At 39.9% G+C, this 13,524-nt stretch overlaps 1 protein-coding gene and 1 pseudogene across 1 annotated transcript in view; both read right to left on the reverse strand.

The window, feature by feature from the left end:
- The window catches only part of LOC114637272, a 20,719-nt pseudogene continuing 7,195 nt past the window's right edge, over positions 1-13,524 (reverse strand).
- The window catches only part of LOC114637291 (CD209 antigen-like protein C), a 17,709-nt gene continuing 16,569 nt past the window's right edge, over positions 12,385-13,524 (reverse strand). The window contains exon 7 of the mRNA XM_028785519.1: positions 12,385-12,419. The gene's annotated coding sequence lies outside the window, so the exon portion shown is untranslated. The remainder of the gene's footprint in view (positions 12,420-13,524) is intronic.

The raw sequence follows: 13,524 nt of genomic DNA on the forward strand, positions 1-13,524 counted from the left end.
TCACCTAGAGCAAGAAGATGCAGACTTCTTACAGATCCAGAATTTCTCTGAAGAACATGAGATCATTCCATCCATAATCTGAAAATTCCACACAGTCTTCATCATATATGTTTTTGGGCTCCAAGACAGACCAATAGTTACTGAAATTGAAAACCCCCAAAGAACATGAGCTTTTGTCCCAGGCCTATGGTGTCAACCTTCTCTACCTTTTGGCACTAGGATCCTTTCTCATCTATCCCATGTATATATGGAGCCATACCTCACTCAGAACCTAACAACATGCCTAAGATATTTGTGTGAGAGACCTATGTTCTATCATATAGAATCCAGGAGACTTCAATTGTGAAATTGAGGAAGGTTTTGCAGAATCAAGGAGCAGCCTGGAAAAAGGGGAAAATGGACTGTTATGCATACTTGATACAAAGCAGTGGTTTTTATATGTCTTACTATGTTTTTCTCATCCTCTTTATTCCTCATTTGCTATGTTCTTCAGCGTGGTAAAAATTTCCCAGTGTCTAGTATAGCCTTCATCCCAAATTTCTCATCCTTTGATTCAGGACACAAGCCTGAGATTCCATCCCTTCTCTGTAACTAATATAAATTGAGAACATCGAGACAAGCAGAGGCCAGTTGGGGAAATCAGGGGCCCACTGAATCCTGTGTGTCTGTGATTCTTCAGTGATCTCTAACCATGCCTCATACTGAATATGGGACATTATAGTATTTCAGACCTCACTGACATGCCAATCTTGCCTAGTATACTGTCTTACACATATATCTTTCCATGGACATTAAAGAAAAGCTTTTGCCTCCATACTTCTACATGTTTCTTTCCATATTATCCATGGTATGGGGCAATTCCTTGGTAGCCCCCATGCTATTAAGTACCTTTAAGTATGACAAACTGTATTCTGAAGGCAACCATACTCCCATCCTTCAGATTCTCTTTGAATACCCTGCATTTAGATCACACATTGCTGAAAAACCCAAAGCTCAGAGAACAACAATCACAGGTTTTATTGAATTAGCTCTGTTTGCAAAATCTGTCTTGATTGGACTTGTGGGATGTTCACTTTGCTTGAGAGGTGGTGGGAAGGGTCATCAGATCCTTACCTGAGTTTCCAGCCACCACCAGCCCCACTCTATTGAACAGGAACTACTCACCCCTCTCTCTGGAAGGAATTCCTGAAATATCTACCATGCCATAAATTATTCCTTCAGATCAGGTGGTGGAATTGCAAAACCATATCAAAACTCACTATAATACACATCTCAATGAATAGATTCTCATGCCTAGGAGTCCAAGGATTAGGCAAAAACCACAACTATTTCTTGGGTTGCAGTGACACTCTCAACATACTGTATTACCCCCATTGCAGTTGTGAGCCATCCACCCACAGCCATTGACCTTCCTCTTTTGCATCTGACAGCCCCATCCAGGTATTGCCTTTCTTCTTAGAAGTCCTCTGGAAGAAGCTCTGGAAGGGAAAAGCAGAAGTCATGATGGAGTTCTGCTGTCATCTTCTCATTTTGTCTTCTAGGCATAGAGTTCTGCTTGCAGTCAGACCCTAGCTTTCTACTGCAACAATGAATGCACATGTGTGTTTAGATCAGATCACCCTACACACACACACACACACACACACACACAATTTTACACTCATAGGCACAGACAAGAAGATGTCAGACCAGACCTCACACAAGCCCTCTCTGGGACAGAGAATTTAGAAGCAGTGTGTGCTGTTGACAGATCTTACATTTTGGCATCTGCCTCTCCTTTGTCTCATATGCTTTGATGAAGTAAAATAATTAAATGTGAGACTTGCTGCCAGCTTCCCAAACTTACAGAGTCTGGTGATTCCTAGGTTCTGGAAATTTCTCCAGGGATTCTTTCTTTAGAATAATAAACTTTGTGTGTGTGTGTGCACATGTGTGTACGTGTGCATGTGCGTGTGTGTGGTGTGAAGGTGTATGTGTGGAGGTCAGAGGACAACTTACTAAGAATTGGTTCTGTTTCTATTATGTAGATCTCAGATTCCTGGGTTTGGTAGAAAGCACTTCTACCTCTCAATTCATTCTATGGGCCCCAGATCAGGACATTTAACACCAATGAACGTGCTTGTTAAACTCTGGCCAGCAGTTCAAATGCATCCCCTACATATTAAATATTCTCTAATGCATAATCCACGTTCCCACTTTGTATTTACCTGAGTACAGAGTGGCCTGGCTCCTCTCTATTTCTAGTCATGTTATCTCCCCTCTTCAAGTGTAGGGAAAAGAAACCTTATAAGAATTCTATCTACAGTCATGTCACAGAAGAGCAAAGCCCTGACTCAACATACCTGCTCCTCATAACTTTTTATGACCACTAGTTGGGCTCCCACATCCTTGCAGGCAACGACAGATTCCTTCCAATTCTTTTGGAATGTGGAGAAAAAGTAACAGTCTCCTTGAAAGAGTATCGAGTCCCAGGGGCAGGGGTGGCACAGGCGGTCTCTTGGGGGAGTGGGCCAGGCTGATACACAAAGTTACACATGTACTTGTATCAGTTAAGACTTTCAAGTCCTTGAGAGCTGATACCCTCCCTGCCTTGAAACACATGCACATGTTGAAGCATGCTCCTATATGTTTTGCTGTATGTGTTCTATTCATGTGTGTGCATGACTGTTTGCACACTGCTCTGTGTGTGCAAGTAGAGGAGAGAAGTGAATGTTGTTGATCTCCCTCCATCAGTCTTTTTATGTTAAAAAAAGTGTCATTCATATATACATATATGAGACAATAAAAATGAAAGACAAAAGTCCATCAGTTTGAAGGAATTGAGGGATGGCATGGAAGAGGTGACAGGGAGGGCAGAAAATTATGTAATTATATTTTAACTACAATTTGTAATTCAAATATATATATATATATATATGTGTGTGTGTGTGTGTGTGTGTGTGTGTATATATATTATTAATTTGTTTTTAAGCATTTGAGCTATACAAACAGTATCATTTTTCACGTGTTTATTTTCGAGTTTATACTTTAATTATCACATTTCTTCCTTCTTTTTTCTCCTTTCAAACCCTTACTTGTACTCCTCTCTACTCTCCTTAAATTCACAAAAATTTTAAACCAACATCGGGCAAAAACTCACTAGAAAGTTAAGATTATATACCTGAGAGTTATAGTTGTATTTTTTAAAAAATTTTTTAAAAAGTGAGCAAGTGAGTAGCACTAGGACAAGTCACATGACTCCAGTGGTGGGGGGGTAGGGTGGGGTAAGGGGAACTTTGAAACAAAAGAAACTGCTTGCAGGCTGAGGTCCCCTACCAGGCTGCTTTTTGTTAAGAAAAGAATGAAGTAGCTTACTTTTAGGGCAGAGAGTATTGTAATGTAAAGTAAATTGAGATTATTTGTTTTTAAGATAGATTTAGAAACATGTGGGGAATCTTGCCTGTGGTTTGGAACAAAGGTAGATAGGGAAAATTTATCTGTTCTAGTCAGAAACCTACAGATAGATGGTTTACTAGTTGGCTGCTCTGAGTCAGAGAGCCGGAGTAAGAATAAGCCTCCATCTTGGGGCAGATACTGATTTAACTGTGAATTTATAATACAGACATTATTTGCTTTTAGGAAAGATTTATACACAGATTTGTCCAAATAACGTGGGGAACTTCACCAGCAATTCGGAACTAGAATAGGGAAAATTGTCACTGACTCTAGAGTAGAGTGCAGTGTATAACTAGAGGCTGGTCCAGGTGGAGAGGCGAACAGGAAGATGGTGTAAAGATATATTACTCCAATTTGTCTTACAGTAGACTTAGGTTCTTTCTAATATGGGCTTCATGGGAATTCTGGGTTTAAATCCTGCTTTGACTAGCTGCCTGCTTATAAGTAGGAATAGACAGAAGTGTGAATCAATTGAAGTGTGAAGATGGTAAAAGATATATTGCTTTAATACGCCTCACAGGATACCCAAATTCTGTTAACATGGGCCCCATGGGAATCTTGGGTTTTATCCTGCTTGGTAAAATAGGAAAGGCCTAAGAATAGGCACATACAGTACTTTAGTTACTTCATTTGTTTTAGATTGTTTTAATTTTCAAAATGGGTGTGATTTTCAGTTTTGTGATTATATTTTTCCTCTGGAAAAGAGATAAATATAAAGGTTTTTCTGGTTACTGGCTCAAGGATATGCTGATTTGGGAAAAAGGATCTATCTTTGTATTTTTAGAAAAGGTGATTAAGGTATTTATACCTCCCAGAATTATATGGATCAGACATGACAGAGGTAGGCCTCCAGAAGACTATATTCCAGAGAATTAAACAAAAAATTATCTTGATGATACTAAAATTTGTTTTGAGATTTGTATATTACAGAATATATAGCCTTGGTGAATGAATCTCCTCATCAGGCATGCCAAACTGACCCGCTTCAACTCCTGATGTCCTGGACTTCCAGCTGGATCCAGTTAAGACACAGATATCAGAGACTAAATCAATCATTGGTGCAGCCTTCTAAAGGCCAACTAACTCCCTTATTTACCCTTCCCCCCACGCCTCTTCAAAATATCTCAATGCCCATATTCAGCTTGAAGAAGTTATGAAGAGTCAGCGCCCCAATTCCCTGGGCTGGGGGGGGATCTAAGGTGGTTATTATTGGGTTGTTTTTCTAGAGAATTTAGTAATGGTCTTTATTAGAACAGGGAGGAATAGTTAGAATTGATTACATAGTAATAATCTACTGGTAGAAATCTGTATAATTGTTACTAAGCTAAAGTCATAATTTCTTAGATGGTACAAAATTTATATTGATACAAATTCAAGAGTTTCATTGGTATATATTTCTTCTATTGATACAAAATTTTGTGGATATAAGGCTTAGACATAGTCCTTGTTTAACTTTTTAAAAACTGATCTGAGATGATTAGTTGTGAGTTAAGGGTCTAATAGCAATTGCATGGCTCTGAGTTTATTGTTAGGGTACTTTCTAGATTTTAATTAGAAATAGTTGAGAGTAATTAACGGACAACAGTCCAGATTGCCTTACATAAACAGTTGGTTTTCAAAAACGTCAGAAGTCAACAGAATTAACGTTACAGATATTTCTTTATTTAAGATCATTTGACTAGAGACCTGTCTGCTCATGACAACTTCCCTGTCTTGGATTCTAAGAAGAAATTGAGCATCTTTGGAGTGACTCCAGTAGTGGTGGGACAGCCACTAGGCAAGAATTGCTTCTTTTCATCTACAGAGAAAATACTGTCCAGAAAAATGACACACTATGAGGAATAGTCAACTGATAATCTCTGCCAAGACAGAGTGATCAGCCCTTAAAAATTCTATATTACTAGATCTGTCAGATGATCCTGGGCCAGAAAGCTGAATATTGGATGCTCTAACACTTTGTAATATAAGGGACTGTCCAGGTGATCAGCAGTCTATATAAACTGGCTAAGTTTTGGAAGCTATACTTTGTGCTTCCCATATTTTCAGTTAATCCAGTCATTCAGGATTTCTGATGGGGTTGAAGACTTATAGTTTCATAGACAACCCAGACTATTTACTTTGAGAGAACAGATTTGAGAGGATGGTTTTCAGATGACATTCATTCTAAAGCCAGGACATAAGCCAGGTACAGAACTAGTCTTTTAAGTTAGGATAGATGACAATCATCTTTTCATTGACAATAACATTGGAATGGGTATTAGATCTATCTTGTACCTTACAATTACAACATGGTAATAGTTGTGCTCAATTTATATCTGAGATAAAAGAGTCTTTTAATTGGATAGAAAGGAGGAAATGTTGCAGGACCTTTCCTGTCCATTGTATTTGCAGTGGAACTCTGCCATTGGATAGAGAAGAGGTAGGCAGAGCTAGAAGTTGGGAGGAGGAAGGAACTGGGAAAAGGGAAGGAGGAGAGAGAAGGAGGAGAGAGGAGAGAAGATGTTCAAGGATGTCCACATGGCTCTAGCAGTCTAAGGTAGTTATTCATTCAAGGTTACATAATTGGGTCAACAATTCTAATTGTGTGGGCATCTTGTGTATTATTTGCTAATACATAAATCCATTGGATAATCTTTAATCTTAATCTTTAATCTTAAGAGTCTTCTTTCTACTGCCTGCATATCTGTAGTCAGTCAATATCTTTTGAGCAAATATACCCCACTCTCTCTCTTAAAATTCCTATCAGAACTGTCCTATCACACATGCCTGACAACTTCCTGCACTGTTGTTCTAGGGTACTGAGCCCAGTTAGTTACTGCCAGTCTGTGTGGCCATGCCTGGTTTCTCCCCTCCCTCTGTGTGTGTGTGTGTGTGTGTGGTGTGTGTATGTGTGTGTGTGTTTGTGTGTGCGCACGTGTTTACTTTTTTCGTACCTTTGAGACTGGTTCTTACACTGAACCAAGAATTTCCTGTTTTGGCAAGAGTAGCAAGTGAGCTGGGGGTGGGGGTGGGGGCTGCCCATACCTCACTACTGCTGTATTTAGGCATATGTGCCTATGCTCAGGTTCTCTGTGGTGACACACATACAAACTCAGGTCCTCATGCTTGTGCAGTAAGTACTTTATTAACTGGGCTATCTCTCCAGGGGCAGCCAGTACCCTTTTAACTTCCTGATTCTGTTCTGTAGAAGATAATCCTTGGTCAAAACACAACTTCTAGATACAGATAATAGCAGGGACTTTATATATCAGAACAGACATTAAGAGTCTGGGTTCATTGAATGTCTTCCGTGTGCATGCCCCAGTGTGTCCAGTAAGTGCCATTTTAAATGTTAACAAGCAAGGAAATAAACAAAAGTCCATGAACACTCCTGTGATCACTGTTTCTAAGGGCTTATCAGGATGTCTAAAATATCTGAGCCAACATTCCTGTCTTAGCCCAAAGTCATTTTCATGTCTGAAGTCTACTTCCTTGTTCTACACTCATATTTAGATTCCTGCCTGAAATTACTTCTTTGTTCTAGCCTACTGTCAGATTCTTACCTGAATCCCACTTCCTTGTCCTTGGCCAATGTCATATTCCTGCCAAGCTGCCCATTTCCCTCTCCTGGGCTGATGTCAGATTCTTGAAAAGCAGCCCCAAAAGCTCTCCACCTCTCCCACTTTTTTTATTTTACAAACAAGACTGAGCCTGTCTTAGGTTGTTCTGCCAAGAATACCTTCCTTACTCGTCAAGAAATATGCATTACCAAAAGCAATGCACTTCTGTCCTAGGTTGGTAAGTCTCTGTGCAGAATCTTACCTGTCCTTGGCTTGCCAGCCTGCTAATTTAATAACTCTGTCTGGGGGTCCATATTCAGTTTCAAGCCATGTAATTTGGCAGCCAACATGTTGATGTTGTTAAAGACAAGCTTTAACATGATGGGCAGCATAAAAAGTATTCCCAGGACAAAAAGCACTAGCATGATCAAGTTATATATGCCATTCTTGAAACTTGACCAAAATAGAAATATTGACCTCAGGCCATGGGTAATTTTATCAGCATTATGTACCACATCAATGCTCAGCAGAGCAGCGTTCTTTAAATTCATAAGCTCACTATGCAAAGTTAAAACATCCAGAGAGGTGTTAGAATTATGCCAAATATACTGCAAGTATCTTTAAACTTTTTCCTAGTTATAATGACCACCACTGTAAATTTTAGAACTAACATGAATCCAGTGGTATTTGGCATGGCACTCAAGATGATCCCTTACTCTTAAATTCTGAACCTTCTTCCAATAATTTGAATAGAATAAAGAGCATCAATCCATTGTTCCAAATGCCTATTTAAATCCTCTTGTAAATTCAACACATTAGTAATATTTTTTTTGTAAATGGCTAACAAAAGTAGCTGTCTTAACTTCTTATGTCAAAGAAATTGCAGAAGCAGTGGTGCTAGCAATTAATGTAATTAAATTTCTTATGCCAGTAATTATCAAGCCGACTACCATCTTGCTTTGGCTTAAAGCCTGACTCACTTCTTCCAGTACTTGCAAGCTTTTTTCAGAATACCAAGGTTCTGTGATACTCAGAGCAATAAAAAAAAAAGCTGGTTGATAGACCTCCATAACTGACATGCTGGATTTCAACACACTAACACAATTAGAAAGTGAACAATCAATGCAACATACATTAAATACTGTAAAAGAAACAAAAGTAATTTTAACTTGACAATTGAGAACCTTAACACATGTACTAACATTTGTTTGAAATCCAGATCCTGTCTCAACTTTATCTCTTGCTAACTGAACATCAGAGAGAACTGCAGCTACCTTCCAAATATGTCTCTGAAAATGTCCAGATCCCACCTTCCAAATGAAGACTTTATTTCCAATATTGGATTGATTTCTAGACCAGTACATGATTGAGTCCGAATAACTGGTCACATTTAAGGAAAATACAAGAGTCATTATAACTTGTCTTTTTGATTCTCTGTCCCACACGGTCCAAAAACTTGAGGCAAGGCAGCATATCCCATCAGGGGTATAGGTAAGCAAAGGTGGGCATATATAGCTTGATCATGCTAGCCCCTTTTGTCCTGGGAATACTTTTATTCCTGCCCACTGTGTTAAAGCTTGTCTTTAACAACATCAACATGTTGGCTGCCAATGTACATGGCTTGAAACTGGAAATGGACTCCCAGACAGAGTTATTAAATTAACAGGCTGGCAAGCCAAGGACAGGTAAGATTTTGCACAGAGTCTTACCAACCTAAGACAAAAGTGCATTGCTTTTGATAATGCATATTTCATGACAGATAAGGAAGGCATTCTTGGCAGAACAACCTAAGACAGGCTCAGTCTTGTTTATAAAATTAAAAAGGGGCGAGGCAGAGAGCTTTTGGGGCTGCTTGTCAAAAATCTTACAATTGGCCCAGGACAGGGAAATGGACTGCTTTGTAGGAATATGAACCTAGTTATTCTGATGGGTGTAAGTATGTGTTCTCGATGTTGCTTGGCTCAGGCCACCAGCTTAGGACACCGGCTCTGGCAGGCCAGAAAAGCATGGGCCTTGCCACCCATGAGAAGGCAGTTTCTTGTAGTCCCATTTATCAATTGTAGATCATAGAGCCTCAGCCAATGATGTTCTGTTCAGAAAGTTGACCCCTATACAAGTGAGTTGAAGGCTATTTCTCATTTTCTGTCTATCAGATTCAGTGTATTCAGTGCTAAGTTGAGATCTTTGTTCCACTTGGACTAGGGTTTTCTATGGTTTTTTTTTTCTCCAACAGTAGATGGAGACAAATGCAGAGACCCATAGCCAAACATCAGGTATTTCCCAGGGAGTCTTGTGGAAGAGTGGGGGAGAGAAGTGAACAAATTGAAGAGCTCAAGGACACCACAGAAAAACAGAATCGACTTAACCCGTGCTTATAGGTCCTCATAAAGTCTGAATCAACAACCAAGGAACTTTCATGGGACTAACCTAAGTCTTCTGCTTACATTCTAGAGTTTTATATCTTCGTCTTCTTGTGGGACTTCTAAGTGTGTGTGTGTGTGTTGTCTTTGACACTTTTACCTGCTTTTGGGTCCCTTTTTTTCTTTTACTGGATTGCCTTGTTTAGCCTCAATAAGAGGAGAGGTGTCTAGTCTTACTGCAACTTGATATACCCTGTTTGGTTACTATCCATAGGTAGTATACCCTTTTTCTGAAGGAAAATATTGTAGGAAGGCATGGTGGTGGATAGTATTAGAAATAATAGTCTGGGAATTATGGACAAAGAAAATTAGCTTCTGTAATGTACATTGTGAACCAAAGAGAGCCAAGGTATTTGAAAGAGGAAACAAAAAGGCTCCCAGGAATTTTATTCATAGTGTGACAGATTGAAATAACTCAAGGGGCTTAAATGGATAAGAGGTTCATTCTCAAATAATATGCCTTTATACCTTCAGAGGCTAAAACATCTTATGAGTTTCTCTTTCCCTCCTTCCTTCCTTCCCTTTTCCTTCACCTTTTTCTCTTCCTCCCTTCCTATTTGAGTGTGGGTGTGACTGAGTTTATGAGCATGACATGCATGTCTTCAGAGATCAGAAGAGGGTATTACATCTCCTAGAACTAGAGTTAAAGGTTATTATAGTTGAACCCAATTAAGGATACTGTATTATCTTCTCTTCTGCACCTCTCAGGGGTGGTGTCTCCTCTCCTTCCTAGGCATGGTTGCTATCTCTCCTCCATCATTCTCTTGCCCAGGAATTCTAAAAGTCTTGCCTCTGTCTCCCTGTCCAACCATTGGTCACCATAATCTTACCAATCAAAACAACTGGGGATAGGGTCACTCAGTCTTATATGCTGGACACTGCAAAAAGGTTTTTGGGAAACCTAATTAGCATGAGAATAGAAGCAGCTACAGGTTATTGTGGACCACCCAATGTGGGTGAATGGAACTGAACCTAGGTCTGGTTCAAGAACAATAAGCACTCTTAACCACTGTGCCATCTCTCAATTCCCTAGTGGCTTTCTTTTGTAACTGTTAATTTTTCTCCTAAACAATTCCATACATGTATAAAGTAGGCATTAACCACTCTCATCCTTACCATCCTCCATATTTCTACCATCTCTGTCCTCTCTCAGAAATTTGTCTCATGCCCATATTTTGTTTGTGATCTGCTCGATGTTTCCAGGGTTGTGGGACTGCAGAAGGGTACCTTGGTTCTTGGCTGGGAATGGGCCTGAAACCCCGAGACTCCAAGTGAGAAATGGCAGGCATTCAGCCATGCCCCCAGAACCCAGGGTCCTGACATGCAGTCTAGTCTCCACGGACCTACATTGTTCAGTCACATAGGCCATTGCAACCCCTCCCAAAGTGCACAGGTAGAGGGTGTGACTACAGGCCTCAGGCCTTAGATTTACATACAAATGAAGGGCAGAGGGCAGAGCCAATTAAACATTCTTCTCCAGACCCTCCCCATTTGTCCTTCCCTATTTAACTTAGTCTTCCCTGAGTTTCAGGGGGTACACCCAGATCCATCAATCATCCGCCATGAAAATAAACCCTATTGGAACAAAGGACTTCCTCGAGTCATTGGGACATGCTGTCACCAAAGCCCCCAGCCTCTGGAACCTTAGACTTTCTCCTGTTTGTGGGACCTGCCCCATGGAAAGTCTCTGAGACACCACCAACGCAGCATATTTTCCCACACAGGGTCACTTGTGTTATCGTGGTCTTTATTGGACTCTTGGTCTTTATTGGAACACTGTGGACTCTGTAGTTGGTACACAACTAGAGACAATGATTTCCCTCTCTCGAATCTATTAATAGTTTTTGAGGGGTAGTAGGTATGGCACTATTAGCACCTGCCCATTACTGTACTGATGACCACACGTCTTGCATGGTTCCAGTACAGGTAACTTCTACTGTGAATTAATGATTGCAGTACCTGTATGGAATTTTTGCAGCCCTTGACTGTGCCTTCTGTCTTCTATGCACCCTTTACCCTCTTCTGTAATGTTACATAAGACTTTGAGTGGGGAAATGTGTCTATGTCTTGGTTAGTGCTAAGCCTACAATTATCACTTATTCTCAGGATCTTGGGTGGCCTTGAGACTGTGTATTCACCTGCTATCCAGCATAAGAATGCTTTCTTAATGTCTTCCCTAGTATGTTCATAGACATTCCCTGTGTGAATACTGGAAGTGGATGGTGGGTTTAATTTTATGAAAAATAATGTGTCTGTTTAAAGAAAATTATAGTAACTTGGTACAGTGGCCAGAGTAAACTTCAGTTCTCTAATTAGGAGGATAAAGGACACAAATGTCGTAGTCAAAAATGTTTCACTCAGGAGATAGGCTTACTGCACATACTCTCTTTGTACCTCTTTCTTCTCTTAATAAAAACATTTGGATATGTGAGTTCCCTAACAGGAACCTCAGATAGTGATAGTCCTGCCTATTCCAGAAATCCAAATGGTCAGTATACCTGATTCCTTTGTACCAACTTCACTTCTTATGCATTAGATTTGATTGAAACACTTTTCTGTTGCTATAATAAAATAACCAGACAGAAAGCAGCACAGGGATAAAACGGTTTATTTTAGCTTATGGTACCAAAGAGATAAGAGTTCTTTGTGGTGAGAGTGTCACACCAACAAGAGGGGATGGAAAAGCATGGCGACAGGATCAGGAAGGTGGCTGGCCATATTTTCAATCACACACAGGAGGAAGAGTGAGAATTGCAAGTCAGGTGAGACTATAAACTCCAAACACACATTTAATGGTAGCATTGTTCCATCTTCTAAAGGTTGCATAGCCCCCTTCAAGTAGCACCACCTACTGGGGACCAAGTATTGACATATGCTAATTTATGGGTGACATTCCCAGTCAAAGCTCCACAAGTGATAAGCAATCCAGAAATTAATCCAGGAAGAAAGATGAAAACCTGGGTAAAAAACCCAACCTCAACCCAAAGTAAGTGCACAGGAGAGGGCAGAGCAGTGGCCCAAGTGTGTGGAAAATTAGAATTCAGATCTATATTTGAGAACCAAGTACCCATAGAAAGAGAGAAGGAACTGAAATGAACATACTTAAAGTTCAACTAGATGATACATGGGCCTGTTTGTAGCCTATGGAGATGAACAGATTTCACTTAGGGCAAGGCGATGCAGGCTTCTTGCAGATCCAGAATAACTCAGCTAAACAGCTCATATCATTCCATCCACCATATGAAAATATTGCACAATCTTCATCACCATTGTTGTTTGGTTCCCCTGCAGACCAATAGTTCCTGAAATCGAAAACCCCAAAGAATATGAGCTTCTTTCCAAGTCCTATCATGTTAATCGTTTCTAACTTCTGGCACTGGAATCATTTCTTATCTGTCCCATGTGCATATGGAGGTCGTACTTCACTCAGACCCTGATAGTATGATTAAGTTATTTCTGTGAGAAACCAACATTCTATAATACAGAATTCAAGAGACTCCAATTGTTAAATTGAGGCAGCGTTATCTTAGGTTTTGCAGAATGAAGCAGTAGCCTGGATAAATGGCAAAACAAAACAAACAACTGCCATTAAGATTTGATGCAAAGCAGTAGTTTTTATATTCCTCACTACATTTTCCTGTCTCCCTTTACTCTCCATTGGTTAAGTTCTTCAGCAAGGTACAATTTTCCCAGTATTTAGTGTAGTCTTCTCCCCTAATTCTCTATCCTTGTTAATTAGGACATAAAGCCTTGTTTAGCAAATATCCTGGGGCTTCAGATTACACTGTCCACCATCCCTGATACATGGATTCAGTCAATTAGCAGATTATCTGTAACTTGCTAACCCTAATATAAATGGAGAGTTCCTAGACAAGCAGCAACCAGCTGAATTCTGCTCATGTGTGGTTCTTGGATGACCTCTAAGCATGCCTCTTACTGAAAACGGGACATTATGGCATTTCAGATCCCACTGATATTCCAAACTAGCCTGATATACAATCCTATATATTTCTTTCCATAGACACCAAAAGAAGAACACTGGTCTTAATCCTCCCATCTGTTTATTTTCATGTTCTCCATAGCATGAAGCAATTCCTTTGCAGCTCTCATGGTATCATGGATCTTTATGC

The sequence above is a fragment of the Grammomys surdaster genome, unplaced genomic scaffold, assembly GCF_004785775.1.
Source record: "Grammomys surdaster isolate TR1022 unplaced genomic scaffold, NIH_TR_1.0 125243, whole genome shotgun sequence".
NCBI classification, from domain to species: domain Eukaryota; kingdom Metazoa; phylum Chordata; class Mammalia; order Rodentia; family Muridae; genus Grammomys; species Grammomys surdaster.